The sequence below is a fragment of the Drosophila serrata genome, unplaced genomic scaffold (assembly GCF_035046125.1).
Source record: "Drosophila serrata isolate PLE 108 unplaced genomic scaffold, ASM3504612v1 contig_2, whole genome shotgun sequence".
NCBI classification, from domain to species: Eukaryota; Metazoa; Arthropoda; class Insecta; order Diptera; family Drosophilidae; genus Drosophila; species Drosophila serrata.
Genome location: NW_028256900.1, coordinates 1040310 through 1059423, shown reverse-complemented (window position 1 = coordinate 1059423; position 19114 = coordinate 1040310).

Below are 19114 nucleotides of genomic sequence, written 5' to 3'. Positions count from 1 at the left end.
TTCGGATGGTTATGATATACGAACAATGGTTTTCGTTCATTGTCGCTCTTTTATAATTTTATGAATGAAAATGTACCTACTTTGACCTGTTCTACAATATATTACAAAGAAAAGGGGTGTATACCAAGATCAGAAGAATTATCATTATATCACTTATAATGTAGTTTATCAATCAAGGAAATTGAATAAATTTCTAGAACTAAAATACGTAAGGGGATTTTAAGAACTTTCTCTTTTATGACGCTATAAGATTTTCCAATCTATATTTTCTTGAAAGAAAAATGAGTAATTGAGATACTAGTTACTTAAGTAAATAAATATTAGCATTTGCCTGAAATGATGAAACAGTTAATAGATTGATCAAATAATACAAGAAAAGAAGTTGTATCAGATAGTCAAAATAAATAGATGGGAAGATAGACAAATAAATAGTTGAGATATCATATCTATAAGAAAAAAATCTTTTATGAAGTTGGGGAAAAGGGCTATCTATCTATCTATCCTTCTATCTATAATTTTATTAAATTATATTAGTTATGATACCTTTTAAATCAATTATAAAATAAAAATCAATACTTATTTACTGTGTTCTTATTAAATATAATTCCAAATAAATAATAGTTACCCTGTTCCAGACTTAACTCCACCCACAATGCCGTTGGACTGTACCTACACACGCACTTGAGCACACACCAAGAAAGTATCTTACGGATTGCGTCTCAAGTGCCTTCCACTGCGATAGAGAATAGCTGCTATTTTGGGGGTTGTTCTGCGTCATCGTTGGTAGCTAGCTACTACATCTGCGATGTCTCTAGGTCTATTGTTGAAGGAACTACTCTACTTTTCTCTCGCTCTGTCTCTTCTACAGATACAAATACATAGTTATATGTATATATATTTTTTCCAACTTCGTTGGTCTTTTCCTTTCCGGGTTCGCGTCAACACATAAATCCGGGATGCCTGGGCGTGGCTTATTTCCTAACAGCGTTTTATGCTTCGTCTGGCCAAAAAGAGGAAGCCAAAAAATAATGTTCTTCGCTCTCTCTTTCCGACTGTTTTTTGGTGGGGAACCAATGTGGTTCAAGTTGGGAAATTTTGTGAGTTTTTGGGTCTGTCTCGTTTTCTGGGGCGGAGCTTAGGCTTTTGGGACCTTTTTTCTCTAACTTCTTGCTGCTGAATCATTGCCATCGAAGGTGGAGTCTCAAAGGGTCCCAGGTCAGCCCAAGCATTATCCCTTAAATATATTCCATTTGAGCTCAACCTGCGGCAATTTGCGCATTAAACATAATTGAGGCTCTCGAAATGTCAATTAGTTCGATGATTGACCTCTTGAAGACCTTTAGCATAGTCCTCTCATTGTTATTCTTTCCCCTGAGATAATCATCTTTGTAACTATAATTGCCCAATGAGGCGAAATCTTCAAATCCTGAGATACGAATCGAAAGACCTTGTTTATTTTATATTTCCTTAAAGGATTACATGATTCTGAATGCGGGTAATTATTGGGTGTTTTTTATTCAAATTAGTCAAGGAACAAGTAGGGTTGCTATTTGGGAAGCCCATATATCATTTGCATATCTAATTGTTCTGACTTTCCCGATTAGGTTGTGTCTTGTGGCTTATTGAATTTGTCAAATTGGATATTATTTTCATCGATTAAGTGTTCAATCTGCATGCTAAATGACCCACATGTTATTCATTCCTGGGAAGTGTGTCAATCGAGTCTTTGATCAACCCGGAAATCCTGTTCTGGTCCCGTTTTTTCTGATCGGGATTTCAGAAATTTTAAGGGGAAATATTTCCAAATGAAAGCAAACTTTCAGTCGTAATTTCATCACTTGTTTTTTTGTGGTCATCTTCTGACGTGTCTCGCAGTCTTTGTCTGGGACTGCCTCAAAATGTTATATCTTACACATACCCCCCTTATATGTATTACCGATTATAGTATGTAAAAACATTCATAACATTCGCGGATGCTAATGAGTAATATCAACAATGCGATAACTTGAGTGGGAATTTTTTTTTTTTTCTTCTCGTATTTGATTGTCCCGTTATGATGTATAATATATCAGAATTATTCAAGATTTATTGCAAGAAGATTAATTCTCAGAAAAATGAAAGCCACAATTTAATCATTATCATTATGATAAGTATGTTGCAAGCTATTCTCTTTAATAAATCGTTCTTTATATTAAATAGTTTATCACTCATACGTATATAATTTTCCCTAATGATTTAAGTTTAATCATTGAGGGTTTATTTGATATTGAGTGCTCTACTTAGGCTGTATTAACAATTGGTTCCATATGATCATTAATAGAAATAGCGTCTAACTTTCTCTATTTAGATTTGGTTAGATGGTCATTACGCTTTCCAATTATATCGTTTGTAATAGATCATAATAGAATTTTGATAATTGGGTAAATTTTGAAATAAATGTAGCATTAGATATCACGATTATTTTGTAAATGGTTTTTATTCCAATATTTATTCCTACATATTTTTTAATAGAACAGAAAATTCAAAATATTATAATGACATTTTCAAGATCTAGTTTCTTTGATATACATTTGTTAAAACTAACCATAACACAAAAAGACTTCCTATTAATAATATCATTATAGTATTTATAATATTTTTATCACATTTAAACTATTAATATTTATATTTTCATAGTCAAATTTAATAATAAATAAAATAATTTTACCAAATTAGGTCACCTTTGTCGCCTTTCATTCATTAATTCACGAGAACTCTTATAATAATTCCCTCTCAATTTCATTTCCTCATACAGGTTGGTGTCGTTCCATCTCCCGCCCTCTGGCTTTGTTAAATAAATTTATTCCCAGAATTGCGCAATATCATTTCTTCATCTTTTTTGGTCTCAAAAACAATATTGTCATCTCTTTGTTGCTCCCGCAATCTTCCCCCAATCCAAAGAACTCTCCATTTCTCACACATTTCCTGTTTGTATATCTTTTTCTTCTTGCCTTAGCTCCATATCGTTTCGTTTCGTTAATTTGTGTTAATTTTTCAAGATCCCAACTGGTGGTCTGTGTGGTTTTTGGGTCCGTTCGTATTTCGATCTTGTCAGAAACGTATGTATATTTGGGTTTATTTGATCTCCCATTTAGAAAGCAGACACACAAAGACAATTGCCAAGTGATCCGTAGCACTCGGGTCATTAACTCATTCTCCTACCTTTATTTTATACATGCATTCATATATATTTTTTCCCATTTTGTAACGCCTGTCATTGAGGGGCTGCTTAGGCAGACGATTCCCAATGAATCCCAACCCGATCGGCAATGTCTGTCTGCTGCGGAAGCTTAAAGCGAGCACCGCCACCAGCCCAACGGAGCGACTTTCAGCTATTCCCAGACCCCAGGTCCGATCGGGTCTCGGGATGACTCATAACCCTCGTTGTATCCCCCGGTTGAACCTCTCCTCCAATGGTTCCGCACACGCTCCCATTCCACTGGCCAAAAAACGAGACCCATTTAATGTTGTTTAACGAGTGTTTGTTGCCTGTGTGTTCTCCGCCCGTTGGATACCCTAGGGAAGGTAGCAGAGAGGGGTATATTTTTTTATAGATAAAAGAAGGGATTATTGTAAACAGATCTTATAAATATTATTTTAAAATTGGTTTCATGAGATCCTTTAGATTATGTTGATATTTTATCAAATAGAAAAACTAGTAGGGGTGTAATTTTATAAAGAGAAAAGATTTGGTATAAGTTATGAAGTAAAATATCCCATTCAATATCTTATCGAAAATATCAAGCTCTTTTATATATCACATTTTTGAATAACGAAAATTATCAAGTCAAAGTTAACCTGATATATAGAACAAAATATCAATTTATAGTACATATATAGTAACGGCTAAATATGGAATTTGAATCAAGTATTGATACTGCTTCAATATGTCAATATTTCATAAATAATCCTTATGTCTTTAAATAATAACTAATTACAAAAAACTGAATCACTTTTAAGTATGTAATAGCTTAAAACCATCTCGTTTTAGAGTCTTATATACACCTATAAATAATATTTAATTCTCATTAAGAGGTATTCCTATAGTCGTATCTCATTACCCCTCCAATCTCACTTGCTATTCGCTCTAAATACTATTAAATTCTCATTAAGAGGTATTCCTATAGTCGTATCTCATCACCCCTCAAATCTCACTTGCTTTTCGCTGGTGAATTCTCAGTGGTTGGGGCTCTTGGAGAGGAGTCTCACTTGGTGGGGGGCTTTGATGATCGTCGCGCCGTCTGGCGGCTTGGGTAGAACATGTGCATAACTGTGTTCGGGGACTCGGACACTGGTCCTCGACCCCTGCCCCCGAATTTATCTCCTTTTTTTCCCCCCAACTCGTACACCCGGAGCAAAAAACTCGAAAAACAGAGCGGGGAAAACTGATACTCCGATAAGATTGCCTTTCGGACGTGCGATCCACTTGGAGAACCTTCTTCTGCACCATCCATAGTCTCTTCTTCGGTCTTTGTTTAATTTATTTGATTGTTCTTTTTGTTTGCCTACCGAAGATTTGTTCATTCGTCCGTCTGTCCATTCTTTTTGGTCTTGTACAAACATGCCAGTTGATTCTTCTCCTTTTTATTTGAGTAATTTTCGCCCCTTTTTCCATAGATTTTTATGGTTAGATAAGGCATGGGTCTTTTGATTTTATTATTTTCCTTTTTTTTTCGGCATGCATCAACGTGTTGGGAGTTTTTTTTCTAGGTTCCCTTATGTCATTATTTGTCTTTAGTCTTAGTTGCACTAATATTTTCCCCCTGGGCAGTAGTCAAGTGTGTGCAAGTGTGGGGCCTTTGAGGTCTCTTTTTCCTCATATATTTTTTACATCATCTATGAGTCATGCTGCGAGTTTTCATGCCACCTAATGTGTGTGTTAATGTGTGGAAATGGGAGTTTGGGTAATAAAATAGGTGGTTAGGCACCTACTTGATTGTCTTATGGAGGTGCAATGCAGAAACCTAGGTTTTGATGGGACAACTGATGAATGTGCTTGAGATTAGTCACCGATTCGATGAAATAATGAGGGGAAATAACTTCTAGAAATAATTAAGGAGAAATATTAGTGAGAATTTACTTAAATATTCAATCTTATTAAACTTATTAAACACTTTTTCCCCTTCCAAATATTTAGTGAACTGAATTTATTGACCAAACGTCGGGTTAAGCATTCTTAATAAGCCCCCCACCAACATCAATAACCCGAGCAATTAAATTTAATTTCATTTCGGTGAACAACAAATTATATTATATTGATTTAAATAAAAGTAGAAATACATGCATGCAAGGAAAATAATGATAATTGCTTCCGTGGGGGCCTGCTGAAATTGTTGAATTACAATAAATTATATAATTTAATTTATATTTATGAGTTGGAGAGACCGTCGTCATACATCCATCCATCCTTCCCTCCTCACATGCACATTTTGGGGCAATAAAACATTTTCGGATAGTATCGTTAACCATTTCCTGCATAGATTATTCGAGGACATGGCAGACAGTCCGGCGTCCCCCCCTTCCATCTTGTTGATCCTATTCAAATTTCGTCTTTTATCTATTTTATGGCCAAGTGTGTGAAGAAATAGTCAAAAATGCTGGTTAAAAGGAGGGTATCCAGTTTTTATATACTTTGATTTCGACGCTTTTCTCCTTTAGTTTTATGACTATCTTTTACGACCTGCCACTGGAAGAGATACATGCACAGGAAGAAAAGTTTACAATGTCCTTTCTTATTCTATGAAAAGTTTTTTACTTGATAGGTTTATTAGGTCATTGGAAATATTTTAAAACTACTTCAGACAATTTGAATTTGTTTTTTAAGTAAGTTTAATTTACCCAGTTTTTGTATCATGGAATATTAATTTTTTTCCAGTGTTTTGTTCGACAGGATACTGAGTCTGAGAGCATTGATAAGAGCGAGTTTCGCATACGTGACATTTGCAAATTTTTTAATGTCCCATTTGCATTGGCACAGAAGCTCAAAAACATAAAACTCGACTGGTAAATGCATGTGATAAGGGTATGGAGGCGTTCTTGTGGGTGTGGCAGGACATATAAAAGACAATTCAAGGCGCCATGTGTTGCATATTTCATGGCGTTTTGACGCAATGCATTAAAATTTACTAAGGGGAAAAGGGGAAACACAAAAAAAGGGAAACTAAAACATTGCCATAACCAACTGAGTGAATCAAGATGGAATACGTTTTAAATGCTTAAGTGGCCATAAAAAAAATTATTTTCTGCATAGCCAAGTAACTGATGATATGCATTTGACAAAGGACTCAATATATTTCTTGGGAGGAGGAATAAAAAAGATAAAAAGTGGTTGAAGTTGGTTTAAATATCTTGTTTGAATATTAAGAAAAAATATAATATAGTTTTTTTGTTTTTATCAGGTTAATAAATCTGCATACCAAGTTTAAAATTTTAAGATAAGCTAAATTTTGTCCATTTTTCAAAATTTTAAAGATGTATAATTTCAACGAAAAAAATTTAAAAAAAATTAGTAAAAATTTTGTCCCCTAAATCGACTCGGCTGGTCATGCTGATCAAGAATATATATGGTTTATGGGGTCGGAAATGATTTTTAACCATTTTATGACATCAAGAAGACCTGATATTTTATGATATTTTTATTTGACAATTTTGTAGACAAATCAAAGTTTAAAAAAACATTACTAAGTCAAAATTGCATTGATTTGAAATCGGAAAGCAGTTTTGTGTTAGTTTTAATTCGGTTAATAAATCTGCATACCAAGTTAGAAATTTTAAGAAATTAAAATTTTTTTTCAATTTTTGCACTTCAACAATGTAAAATTTTAACGAAAAAAAATTGAAAAAAATTTATTAAAAATTTTTCCCCTAAAATATGTCTAGATCGCCTCGCCTGTTCATGCTGATCACGAATATATATGGATTATAGGGTCGGAAATGACTCCTTCACAGTGCTTAAAGCTTTTGACTAAAATATATATACTACATTTTATAGAGAATATATGTATCATGTTATAAAAAAATTCTACCTACTTCCTTATTTTACTGTCTTACGTTACTTTTGTCTAACCCATAAATCTTTACATAAGTATATGTTATAATTTTTCTACTGCAAATTAATTATTATCCACAAGTTGATGATGGCTTAACGAGTTTTTGGCTTTGTGATGATCAAGATGTGATAACAAAAAAATAAAAAAAAAAACCGCTCAACGCCTATTTTGGCCTATAAATTGCTGCGCGGTAATTAAGTCCCGGCCCCAGGCGATAAATGTCCTGAGCGTTGACTAATAAAGCGCCAAAAGAGCCTGTGCCACTGCGGATGGTCCCTTGAGACGGCCGGACAATAACTCATATGGGCGTTTTAAGTGCCCGCCCTGGCTAATGACCAGATATTCAGCTATCCGCACAAATTGCGCGCAATTAGTGTGCAATTTTTGAATGCCAGCGAGAAGCTCCATAGGTGCCTTCCAAACGCATCTGCTGCCCTCGGTTCGTCGTCCTTCGTCCTCCATCCTTTCACCCACTCGCATGATTAGCACAGAGTGCGTGTGTATTTTGGCGTTGTAATTGCTTTTTGTAATTTATGCCCGCTACTCTCTGGTGCCCTGACGTTCAGTTACTTCCATGTTCGATGTCGCTGCCAGAGTTGGGTGTTTGCGTTAACGGGTGTGAGCCATTCTTCCGGGGATTCCCCCTGGCAATGGAGTCGCGAGAGTTGTCGGCTTTTGGTCACCATGTGCGGGATAAAGAGTGGGATTTTTCAAGTACCTAGTAAAAGAGGGGTATATTTTGATACTAATCTATATTTAAAAATTAATTTACTTAAATTTCAATGTTTAAATTTTACGGATAAATTATTTTAAATATTTTTAAATGGGGTGTATAGTGGGAAATATATAAAATAAATAATTTCTTCTAGTACCTCACATTAAAATTAATTTAGTTTACAAGGTATAATCATCAGACTTCCTTCTGTTTTAAATATTAATTCAATTCAAAATTTAAGTATAATTTTAATTCTTATATTCCACTACAGGGTACCATAAGGTTCTCAAAAACTTTTCCAAACCCATCTCTTTACTGCCATTTTCCACCCACAACAAACATGTCACTGCTTTTGCCGCTGATGATGCACTTTGGTCCATCATTATGACAGCTGCTTGACGACCAAAAACAAAAAAAAAAGGTCGAGACTTCGTCATATTTGGTGGGTTTTTCGGTGGGAATGGGTTTTTGCGGAGTTCGTTTGCTGATTGGGTACATTTTTCTTACTCGGCTGTGGCTAATTTTTTTTTTTGCCTTATAAATGCGCTTTGTGACATTTGACATGTGTGTAAGTACCGCCTGTACCCGAAGCGCAGCTGATGCGTCCTCTTTTCCGCGATTTTCGAGGAGCAGGAGGTTGTGGAATGCTTCGTCATGGTGATTAGAGCTCGTCAATGGGTTGAGTTTTGAGGTTTTTCCACTTCTTTTACTCTCTGCGGATTTAAAAATTAATTTAAATGGGATCAAGAAGGGGTTAAAAGGGGGTTTTGGTGAGCTTATATCATATTTTAACAGCGTTTAAGTTCTAAATATTGAATATTTTATGATTTTCTATGATACTTACTTGGTGGGAATCTTTTTAAAAGACTACTCTTTAAATAAAGGCCAGAATCCCATATGTTTTCAATAACCAGAATTCTGTGAAATGATTTTGAAGCCTACAATCCTCGTTGGTAATTGTCGTGGTCATGTCGCTGGACAGGTTTATTCATGCACAAATTGTTCAAAGAGAAACTCGTTTCCGGTTGCATTTGTCAGTTTGTCCTTTTCCTATTTAGGTTCGAATAGGTTTTTTTTTAATGGATACCCTAACAAAGAGAAAGTAAAGAGGAATATTTCCATTGGGGAAAGCATTAAATTATATTATTATGTATAAATTAGATAAGCACTTTTAAATATAAATTTATTTCAATTATAATAATTTTTAAATATAAATGTATTTTATTTTCCATTTTACTTCATTTAAAAAAATTTACAATTAAAACATTCGTTTCAGAAAGTTTCTTTTAAAATATTTTGATTGGTCAACTTTTAAGATTAATCATACGACATGTGTTACTCGGGTATTATGTTTGAATTAATAAACATGTTAATAAAATTTTTTATATTATTTATTAAGAGTATTTAATAACAGTTTTAATTTTCTTTATGCTGATGTTATGAACAAATGTTGCAAATGCGCTTTTACGCTTTTGACTTCAATTTGTACGAGGCCAGGCAGCAGCAGCTTTTTTGATATTTCACTTTGCAAAAATATACACACAACATTTGTGCCTGTTCCCGTTCTATGTGTGTATTTTTTTTTGTAATCGCATTAAGTGCGCTTATTTAACGCAAATCTGCCCGAGTTGCGCCAAGAGTCGCCGGCCTGGAATCCTCGAATCCTTGGGCCTTGATCCTGCCCAAACGCTAATGATGACTAATTTGTTTGCTTTTGCCCGAGTCCTGCCATCTCCTGCCGCCTCCTTTTTGGGATTTCGAGTGGGGGGGCACATGTGTGGCCACAAGTGTTTGCCAGGGACTTCATAACCTTCCCTCGGTTCATATATCCTCTTTTCGGTTGTTATTTTTGCAACATTTAACGCCTATTTGGTCCTGGCTCTTTGCTAAGCTTTTCTGGCTCAGGCTTTTTGGTCTCTGTTTGTTTTTCTTTCAATTTTTCTGTTTTCGTTATTTAGAAAAGCCTTTTCAAATGCGTTCAGTCGAGTTTGTTGTTTTTAGATGCAGCGCACAATTAATTTGCAATTAGCATTTTGTTTTGCCTCAGTCAGAGATTGGGGTTGTGAACAGGCTGTTATATTTAAAAGGAAAAGCTGAATGAAAGGGGTGTTGTATATATTCCAAAATAAACTTTTAAATTTTAAAGCTGCTTCCTTTTTCCTCTCTAAATAATATTATTTAGAGAATGCAAATTAATAAATTTACCATTAATTCCACCAAAACAATTCAATCCGATTAACTAATTTACTCACCATGGTAAAATATATCACCCTCGTCCTGATTGCATTAATCGGACATCCCAAAAGAGGACAACAAATTAGTGGAAGGAGAGGGAAAAATAAATAGGAAGACAACCAATTGCTAAATTAACAAATTATGCATCAACCAAGCGGGAAGTAGAAAAAAGACTGGGAGTAACAAATAAGAAAAAAACGAGCACTTAATTTAGTTAATGTAAACGCAGGACAATCCCAAGTCAGAATGGATGCTTGACATTTGACAGATGAACTTGGAGGAAAAGTTGAGGGAGAAAATGGCAACGCTTTAAATCTTGATGCGACTCAATTTGTTAGTTGCTACGGGAAAAGACGAAAAAGGGAGACTTTTCCATCGTAATTGTTACAAATAGTGGCTGGAATAAGGACGAAAAATTCACCTTTGAAGAGATTGCCTTCTCTATAATCCCATCCCCCTTAAGGACACTTAATGGACGTTCGTTTGTTTGTCTCGACTCAATATAAAAGCGCATTAAACCATTGCAAAAGTTGATGAACAAATAGAAATGGGTATTAAATAAATAAATTCCAGAATTGCTATATTGCAGCTGGTAAAATATATAAAAAATATAGTACAATATAAAAAAAAGGATGGTGTAAGATAAAGATACAAAATATTGAATACACTTTAAGCTAAAAAAATATTTAAAAAATAGTTTAAAAAAAGAAAGTACTGAAAATATTTGAGAAAGTCTATTAACCTAAGAAAGATATGTTTTCTAGTTTTAAAAATATTTAAATTCCTTAATAAACTAGTTTTTTTTTATATTGTACCATATATTTATGTCACTATTATTATTTTATATTTACCATTCCATTTAACGATTATTACTTAAAGCCCAGCTGCGTTCAGCATTCAACTTTTCAATAAATTTCAGGTTACACAGTTCCCAACAGAAGGGCATTCCTGAAAACATTTGAAAGGACTACAGGTCCTGGCCAAGGGTTTTCTGTCTCTCTGATGGCCTCCGGCTAGGGTTAAGCTGCTTTTGAGACATTCTCCTAAGTATACATATATATTTTACAGAATCCCCACTGTGCCCCCTGATAATAACAATAAAAAAGCGAAAAATTAATGATTTTATTGCTTATGAAGATGTAATTCATTTTCGCCAACCCCTTTCGACAATTATCCTCTTAGATAAACAATTGCAGACAGTGGGCAGTCAGCAAAAAAAGTGTCGTAAAAAGTGTATCCTTTACTCGGGTTTTGTTTTCTTTTCCGCGCTTTTGCTTCAGTTTTTTTCTCGGTTGATTTTCCTTTTTTTATTTTCTTTTGTTTTGCCGTGTCGTAAAACGTTTATTTCATTTATGCGGCATATTCCCTTTGGAGAAGTTTGTCGTAAAAAATTCCACCAATAAAATTATGCAAAAAGCACAGGAAAAGGATTAAAAACATCCACAGGAAGTGAAGGAAGGACGTTTCGGCAGCTGTGTTTGTTCCTCCTTTAATTACTCTCTGATAGCAGAAAACTATAAGGAGCGCTTCGGTTTTTATGGCGCCGATCGTAAATGTAAATGTCTGGGGACTTTGGCAGAGGAAAATATTAGCTCGAAAGGATGTTACTGCCACTCATAATCTTGGCTTATAAGTCTCCTGAAACTTACTCCCATCATCCCTCATATATGACTCACAAGGAGTTTATCTTAAATGAAAATCAAGACTTTTTCGCACATAATTCCGAGCAACAGGATAACAAAAGGATATGCCCAATGGTTAACCTAGGCGAAGTTTGAATGCAATTAGGATTCATGTGAACTCAAGGGTTACAGGATTTCATCAAACCAATCAACTCGAAAATCACGCACCAAAAGCTGACCAAAGAAATTTTCTATAAAAATAAAATCCGCCTTAAGCTGCTCACCTCGCTTTCCTTCGAAAACGTCATCCACACAATTATTTCTAATGACAGGACAAGATGATGAAGGCAAAGGACCTTCGCTCCGTAAGCCAAAACGTATGTCAATTTGTCAATTTCGCATATATATTTTTTTCTGCGGCGATTTCTTGTCCCCATAAATATATATATATATAAATTTTTTGCCAGGCAACGGCGTCCAGGACCTCTTTTTATTGATATCGTCCGGGAAACACGTGTGTGTTTCTGTGTGTGTATATGAAGGGAAGCTTTCCACCACAACAATGTAATCTGATGCCAGTGTCCCGTGTGTCCCTGTGTCCATATGTGGACAATTCCGGTTTGGTTTTTGGTCTTTAGCTTTTGCCAAATCATTATGTCCACGAAAATATGCTTTCATTTCGTTGCTATTTGCCATGGTTTTGTCAGTTATCCTTGATGGTTATTTGATATTTTACAGTTGATAATAGTCACAACACGCACAAAAAGTTTTCATCAGTCGTCACATATCGGACTTTTATTCGTGCCAGATCATTATAGTTGATTGATGTGAGTGCGGGTTTCATTCATATTTGTGTGTATTTCCTGTGCGGTTTTAAATTACTCAATGGGACATTGGATGGGACTGTACTTTTTGGTATTATTTTTGGGGGAAATTTATGAAAGGTAAGAATTCATTTTTAAAGAGAAGGATATGAAAGTTACAAGTTAGTATTTGATCATTAACTACCAAAAACCTTTACAAATAATCAGTTTTATAGAATAGTTTTTCAAAGTATATTAGTTAATTACCCCTAATTAATTCATATATTTATCAAACCCTTTCTATAACCCCAACTATAACTACAGCTTAGTTAATTTACGACAAACTGTACACAAAAGCCCTGAACAATCACACACTTCAGGCACCTCTTACAAGGGTTGAGATTTAATTATGGGAAAATAAAAACAGAGCAGAGCAGAAAAAAGAGTCAACAAACTTTGGGTCGCCGCTACACGTAATTAAGCACAATGGACAGGGTCCACTCTATTAGAGAGCCACCACCCTAAACCTAACCCTAATTTTTGATGGCAAAATGCAGTCTCAGATTTTGAACAGGAACAAGAGCAACGAGAAACGATTGCCGCCTGCATTGAATGCATTTAACTCTTCCAGTCTCCCACCGCCTTTATGGTCATTAATATGCTTGATTATTTCCCTTGACTGGGCTGTCGTCCTGTCCTTGTGCTCCTTTCGGATCCTTTCGGACTGACACGTGACCGCCGCCGTCCAGCGCCCGCATAAACATTTTCATCCTCAAGTATCAACTTCCTGTGTGTGCCAAAGCATTGTGATGAAAATATATATTTTTGAAAATGTAAAAATAAAGCAGAGTAAAAACTGTGGCCTCACCTCAAGCGAGAGAAGGATTAACCATCCCTTTGGGCCGAGGAAAAAGGGTTAAGTAGCAGGCGGAGATGTTTCGCTTTCGGGGGTTGGGCCACGCCCCATTATTAAGGCTGATTGACGCCTTTTTTTTGTAATTTTGTAATTGAAACTGAAGTTGGCTCGTTGATTTCGCTTCGCTTTTTTTTAGAATTTTTCCTCTGCTTTTATGAATAATTTTTTGTGGTGCTCCCGCAAATCATTTGTTTGTCATCCTTTTGATCTTTTCGCTGCTTGTCGGCGGCTCACGGGACATAATGCGCTTTTGCTTCCCTTTTTTTTCTTCCATTTTTCTAATGAAAGTTGACAAATTATGATATTGTCACACTTTTGTCTGTGGAAAAGTGGATTTTAAAGGGGAGTTTTTGATAAAGAAGGGAAGGGTTTTGGGTTATAATAGGATATCTTGGTTAAAGGTGTATATTTTATACCAAAAACTAATCTTAAACTTTCCTTTAAGATGTCCATTTGTGTAATTGTTTCATAAATCTAGCCTCGTGTCGAGTCATCCCTCAAAACACTCGATTCACACTCCCAAAAACTGGGAATACCCCCACATTAACCTCTCAACAAGCGACCAATAAGTCATATCAAGAAATATGGAAAATTTCAGCAGCATCCTTCCTGACTTGGTCATCAATTTTGGGCGGTAGCAGCAGCAAAACGCCTTGCCTTAATCTTCGTATACCAAAGGGTCCCGGTTTCAGTTCCAGTTCCAGGACCTGCTCCTGCTGGTCCACCACTTTAACCGAGTTTCAAGCGACAAGCCCTCAATTATCAGATTTGCATGAATGATACTCGCTATGCTCCTGATGCGGCTCTTCCTCTGCTGGTCAGGATGGCCAGGATGCCAGGCCAGGATACAGCGGATACTCCATCTCCGTACTCCAGTCAGTCGCTCTGCCGCAGCATAATATTTCAAATCAGGAGAACCAAGGCGAACTGCTCTCATTATCAAGGCACAGCATGTGGTTAGCAAGGCAAAACTTCCTGAAAGGAAACAAAGGGAAAGCGGGAATCAGGATGGCTTTGGCGATATAGAGAAAACTGTAAGGGAACCACTGTTCAGGAGCCATGTGGACCATGCACTGAAAAGAATTGAGTTAATTAGAATTACATTTCATGTCAAGATGGGAAATATTTCTTATAATATAATATGCCTCCTTTTAGGTCTCTTTTTAGAGTCAATATCTTCTGCCCTAGGGAAAGCTGAAAAGAAAGGTGTATTTAGAACCTTTTTTTTGCTTTTATATTAAATATTTTTGATTTATATATATTGCTTTTTTATTAAACCCTTAAATAATTAAGCTGAAATATGTAATTATCCTTAAAATGTTGTCTAATGATCCAACTTAGATATACAATAATTTAAACTACTTAAATTTAATGAAAAAAACCTAATACTCATTTTTCAGTTTCTCCCAGTGTTTGAATGATGAAGCAACACTGCAAAATTTCAGTCAATTTCCTTCGAAATTGTTTTTTGTTTGCCAGACTCCGCTTAGGCTTCCTGTCCTGCCCTCTCCACCACCCCCATCCATATCCAGTGTGTCCTTACCAGCATATCCTCCCTGCCAGAGCTCCAGCTCCAGCTCCTGGAATATATAGTACGGCTGCATTGTTCCCGGTTGCCTTACAGGCGACAGTGTTAAATGGTTGCAATATGTCATCAGGTTCGCCTTGTGCCGGTTACTAGATGGCAGCCATGATAGACCAATCATGCCCAGCAGTTGCCGAGTCCTTTTTGGGTCCTGGTCTCGGTCCTGGTCCCGGTCCCTGCTCTCAGACTGGGAGTCCTTGTTGCTTTGGGTTTTGCGACGGCGCCATTTGTATGAAAAATCGCCAGGATGCTAATACGTTTGACTTCCGTTGACGGATTACCGACTATTTTTGTGGGGTTTTCCCCTTCGCACTCGGTCTTTTGCGAGTTTTGCGAAATTGCTGCGTTTCACATTTCATTTGAATATTTTACTCGAATGTTTTTTGTGCCGCTTGTCTTTTTGGTTGTGGCATAGCAGGTGGTGATGGTGGTGGGGTTGGTGGTGCTGCTGGTGGTGGTGGTGGGGCATTTGCTATCTGATAATTTGCTGTGGTGCTGCTGAATGGCAGCAAAACAAAACCTGATAAGTAATAGGGCCTATACGCGGACGGATTTACACTTGGGGAAAATAGATAGAGATCAATTTTAGATATTTTTGTTTACTTTATAAATATAAAATATTATATTAAAGATAGAAATTAATAGAAGATACCAGTTTTAGCATAAAAAGAAGAGAAGTTAAAAATACTTTTAAGAGATTTTAGCATAGCTGAAAACTCATTTGCTTCTTCAGAATTTTCCCAGGATTCTTAAGCACTTTGTTATATAAATCATTTCCTATTTATAGAATTTCTAAACCTTATTTCTCCCAGTGCTTGGCTTTGTTGAACGCATTGATATGCAAATTTTCAAATACGTTTCTGCATTGCTTCCTCCTTTTTGCCCTGCTCCTTTTTTTTTGTGCCGCCCTGTGTTTGTGATGCTCCCTTTTTGGCCAGACTTTTTTCTATTTTGGCACCATTTTGATTGCCATGAATGAGTAACGACCGGAAAGCTGTTTTTATGGCCAGTGATAGCCCGGGCATCCATTCAAATTGAAGGTAAGCCAGACGGGAATGGACATAAAGTTGAACCCCATCCCCATCCTTCTCAGAAAGTCCTTGCAGAGCTTTCTATCAGTGGGCTGATAAGCGCAAAAGGCAAATTGAAAACGGCGTCAAACATTTTGTTCAAGTCGCTCGAAATGACGAGTCGAGGCTGATTTCGTTGGCAATTTCGCTGATGGATTCCTGTTAATGGACCTGGCAAAAATGCCAAATTACTTCAAAGAGTGCTGTGGCTTGCAACGCAACACAAAAAATTTTAAATAAATTGCTGTCATTTGTAGGTAGTAGTTGCCTTCCCCCTCAAAAGCAATCACTGTGGACTACGTTTTATTTTGTTTCTAAATTGAAATTGCAATGCAAACAATTTAAATGGGATTTGCATAAATTTGCGACAATTTCGGCACATTGGTCAAGTCCGATGAGGACAGGACAGGACACAAGGCACACAAGGACCTGGGCCTAAAACTAAATCGGTTTTGTGTGTGGCGGCAGGACAAATCACTTGTAAATTGAATTAGTTTGCCTTGCAACTTGCAACCCTTTCACCCTCTGTCTAGATCCTTTACCACTCCCCCAGCTTCTCATTCTACTACGAATCGAATTTCACGCATATGTGCGTTTATACAATTTGGCCAATTTTCAATAATAACCGAACAGAACTCACACAATCACGCCGGTTGGGTGTGAAAAGCGAATCAACATAAAAGTTGCCCATATAAAATATGATAAAACAAGAAAGAGGATATGAGTTTGGAAATTATGGGGAATATATAATACTCTTCTTTTGATATGAAGATAGGAATAAGTATATATTTTCATATAAAACTACGTAAACTTCATTGAATGTAATCGGTATAACTAGTTTAATATTTTTAATAAGAGCTATTCGCTATTATGTGACTTTAAGGAGTTTGTAAGGACTTTTTAATAGAGCTAAATTATGCTTAAATTTTAAATGTATCAAAAGGTTTCTTAGAATCTAAAAATCCTATTAAAAACATTCCCTTTCTCTTAGTTAATATACCCCAATTTCTTGTACTTTCCACATGGCCAGGGGAACAACCACAAAAGAAAGGGTTAGGTGGTGAAAGTCTCTCCGATTTTTAAGGTTTTTTCTCGCCAGCAACAACTCAATTATGGCCAGGACACACACACTCACCCACAATCATCCCAAAAAACACACCCACTCGACCGCCGAACAAGGCACTCACATGACTTGACAGACAGCCACATACAAGGCTCGCATTATGTTCGTGTTATTTTTTCCTTTTCTGTTTTATTTTTTATGATAAGTAGCCGCTGGCTATGAAAAATCCTTTGAAACCCGGGCACAGGACCCAATCAACACTCGGCACCCTTCTTACTCCAGTGAAATCCATCATCAATTTTCGTACATGATTTGCGGGAAATCGGATCGAAATGAGAATCGAAGCCGCTTAAAGTCGATGTCCCCTGCCATGTGTTGGTTGTTATTTCTTTATTTTTTAATACCCGTCACATGTTTGGACGTGGTCAGAGGACAACAGAGAAAAATAATATTCGCTGTTCCTCCTTTTGTACAATTTTATGGTAATGCTGTAAAAAACATACATATATGTTGTAACAGTCCGCAGGGAGAGAAATAAAGGATAATAATGCAAAAACGGTAACCAGAATCAGGCCCAAAACAGGTTATATTCCGCATTCCCATTCCCCAACTGAAATTTTGTATGGAAAAAAAAGGCAAAACAAAAATTCACTTTGATGTCTCTTTTTTTTTGGCTTTCTCTGGGTGACTTTAAGCCATTAATAAATGCAAATAAAATATGTTTAAATTGCATTATTAAAAAAAAGGTGAATTTTTGGGATCGTTAATTTATATGCAAATACATTTTTGATAGCTAAAATGTCACTGCAGTTGCCGGCAATTTTTTTGCACAGGTATTTAAATTTTATTTCCCCATATTTATACAACATATATATATTTTTTTGCGGTTTCTCTACGAAACGAGCCCCATTAATTTTGATAGTTCCCATATGCCAGGCAGATATCCTTTGATGGACACACATGCTGCGGTCAAAAGAGGACGAGCTTCGGGGGGAAATGGATATTTACTTTGACATTTCATTGGCGCTACCATGGCAATTTTTTTTTATTTGCTCGCCTTTTGATTAAACATAATTTTATTAGTCGAATTTCATTAATTTGCTGCTTGCGCACAATTTAATATTTATAGTTGGCTGACCTCGTTTCTAATTAAGTGCAAATATTTCTATAATTAAATCCGCAGAAATTAGGTTGAGGCTGGATATTTATGTTTATGAGGCTGGGAAAATATGAATGGAATGGGTATTGTTAATTGAAGAGGTGTGTGTATGATATTTGGCTTTTGGAAAATTCTGTTCTAAAATTAATTAAAGGTACCATATTCTTGTGGTTAGCTTTTCCACTATCACTTTTTGTCCAGCTCTTAAAATTTATCAGTAAGCCTGCAGCAATTTAAGCCTTTTTGGTAGGATATAAAGTAACATATTTCCATCCCTGCATTCAGTCGATTTTTGTTGCTGCCACACAAAAGCTCTCTCTGCTGCCTAATTCACTTTTAATTAACAAATCCCAGTCAGTTTGGCTAGGAACCAGAACCAGAACCAGAAACTTTGTTAGCAAATGAAAAGAAATTCAATTAAGCTTATTTGAGCGTTAAAAGCCAATCATGTCATGGCCCAGGCCAGTCAAAAGGACAATGCACCAGACAAAAGCCATGCTTCGGGGGGCGGCTGGGAAAGGACGGGAAGGAGGAGCACAGGATCAAGGACGAGGCAGAGGAAGGGTTGCAACTGAAGGTGTCGTGACGTCAACACATTGCACTCGAATTTGGACAGAGTGCAGCAGTTGTTTGGAAGAGGAAATCCTTGCAATCCGTGACTTGGAATTGCTGTAAGCCGAAAGGATTTTGGTGGATGCCCCCTTTTGGGCCGATTTTAAATGCCACTCCTTCTTTAATTGCATGGCGGTCAACCCCGTTGTCACAGACACATTTGAAAAACCGGGGGGAGATGTGTATAAATTGCATTCGGTGCGGACGGTGGCCTGATGATGATTTGCAATTTGCATTTCGCAATTT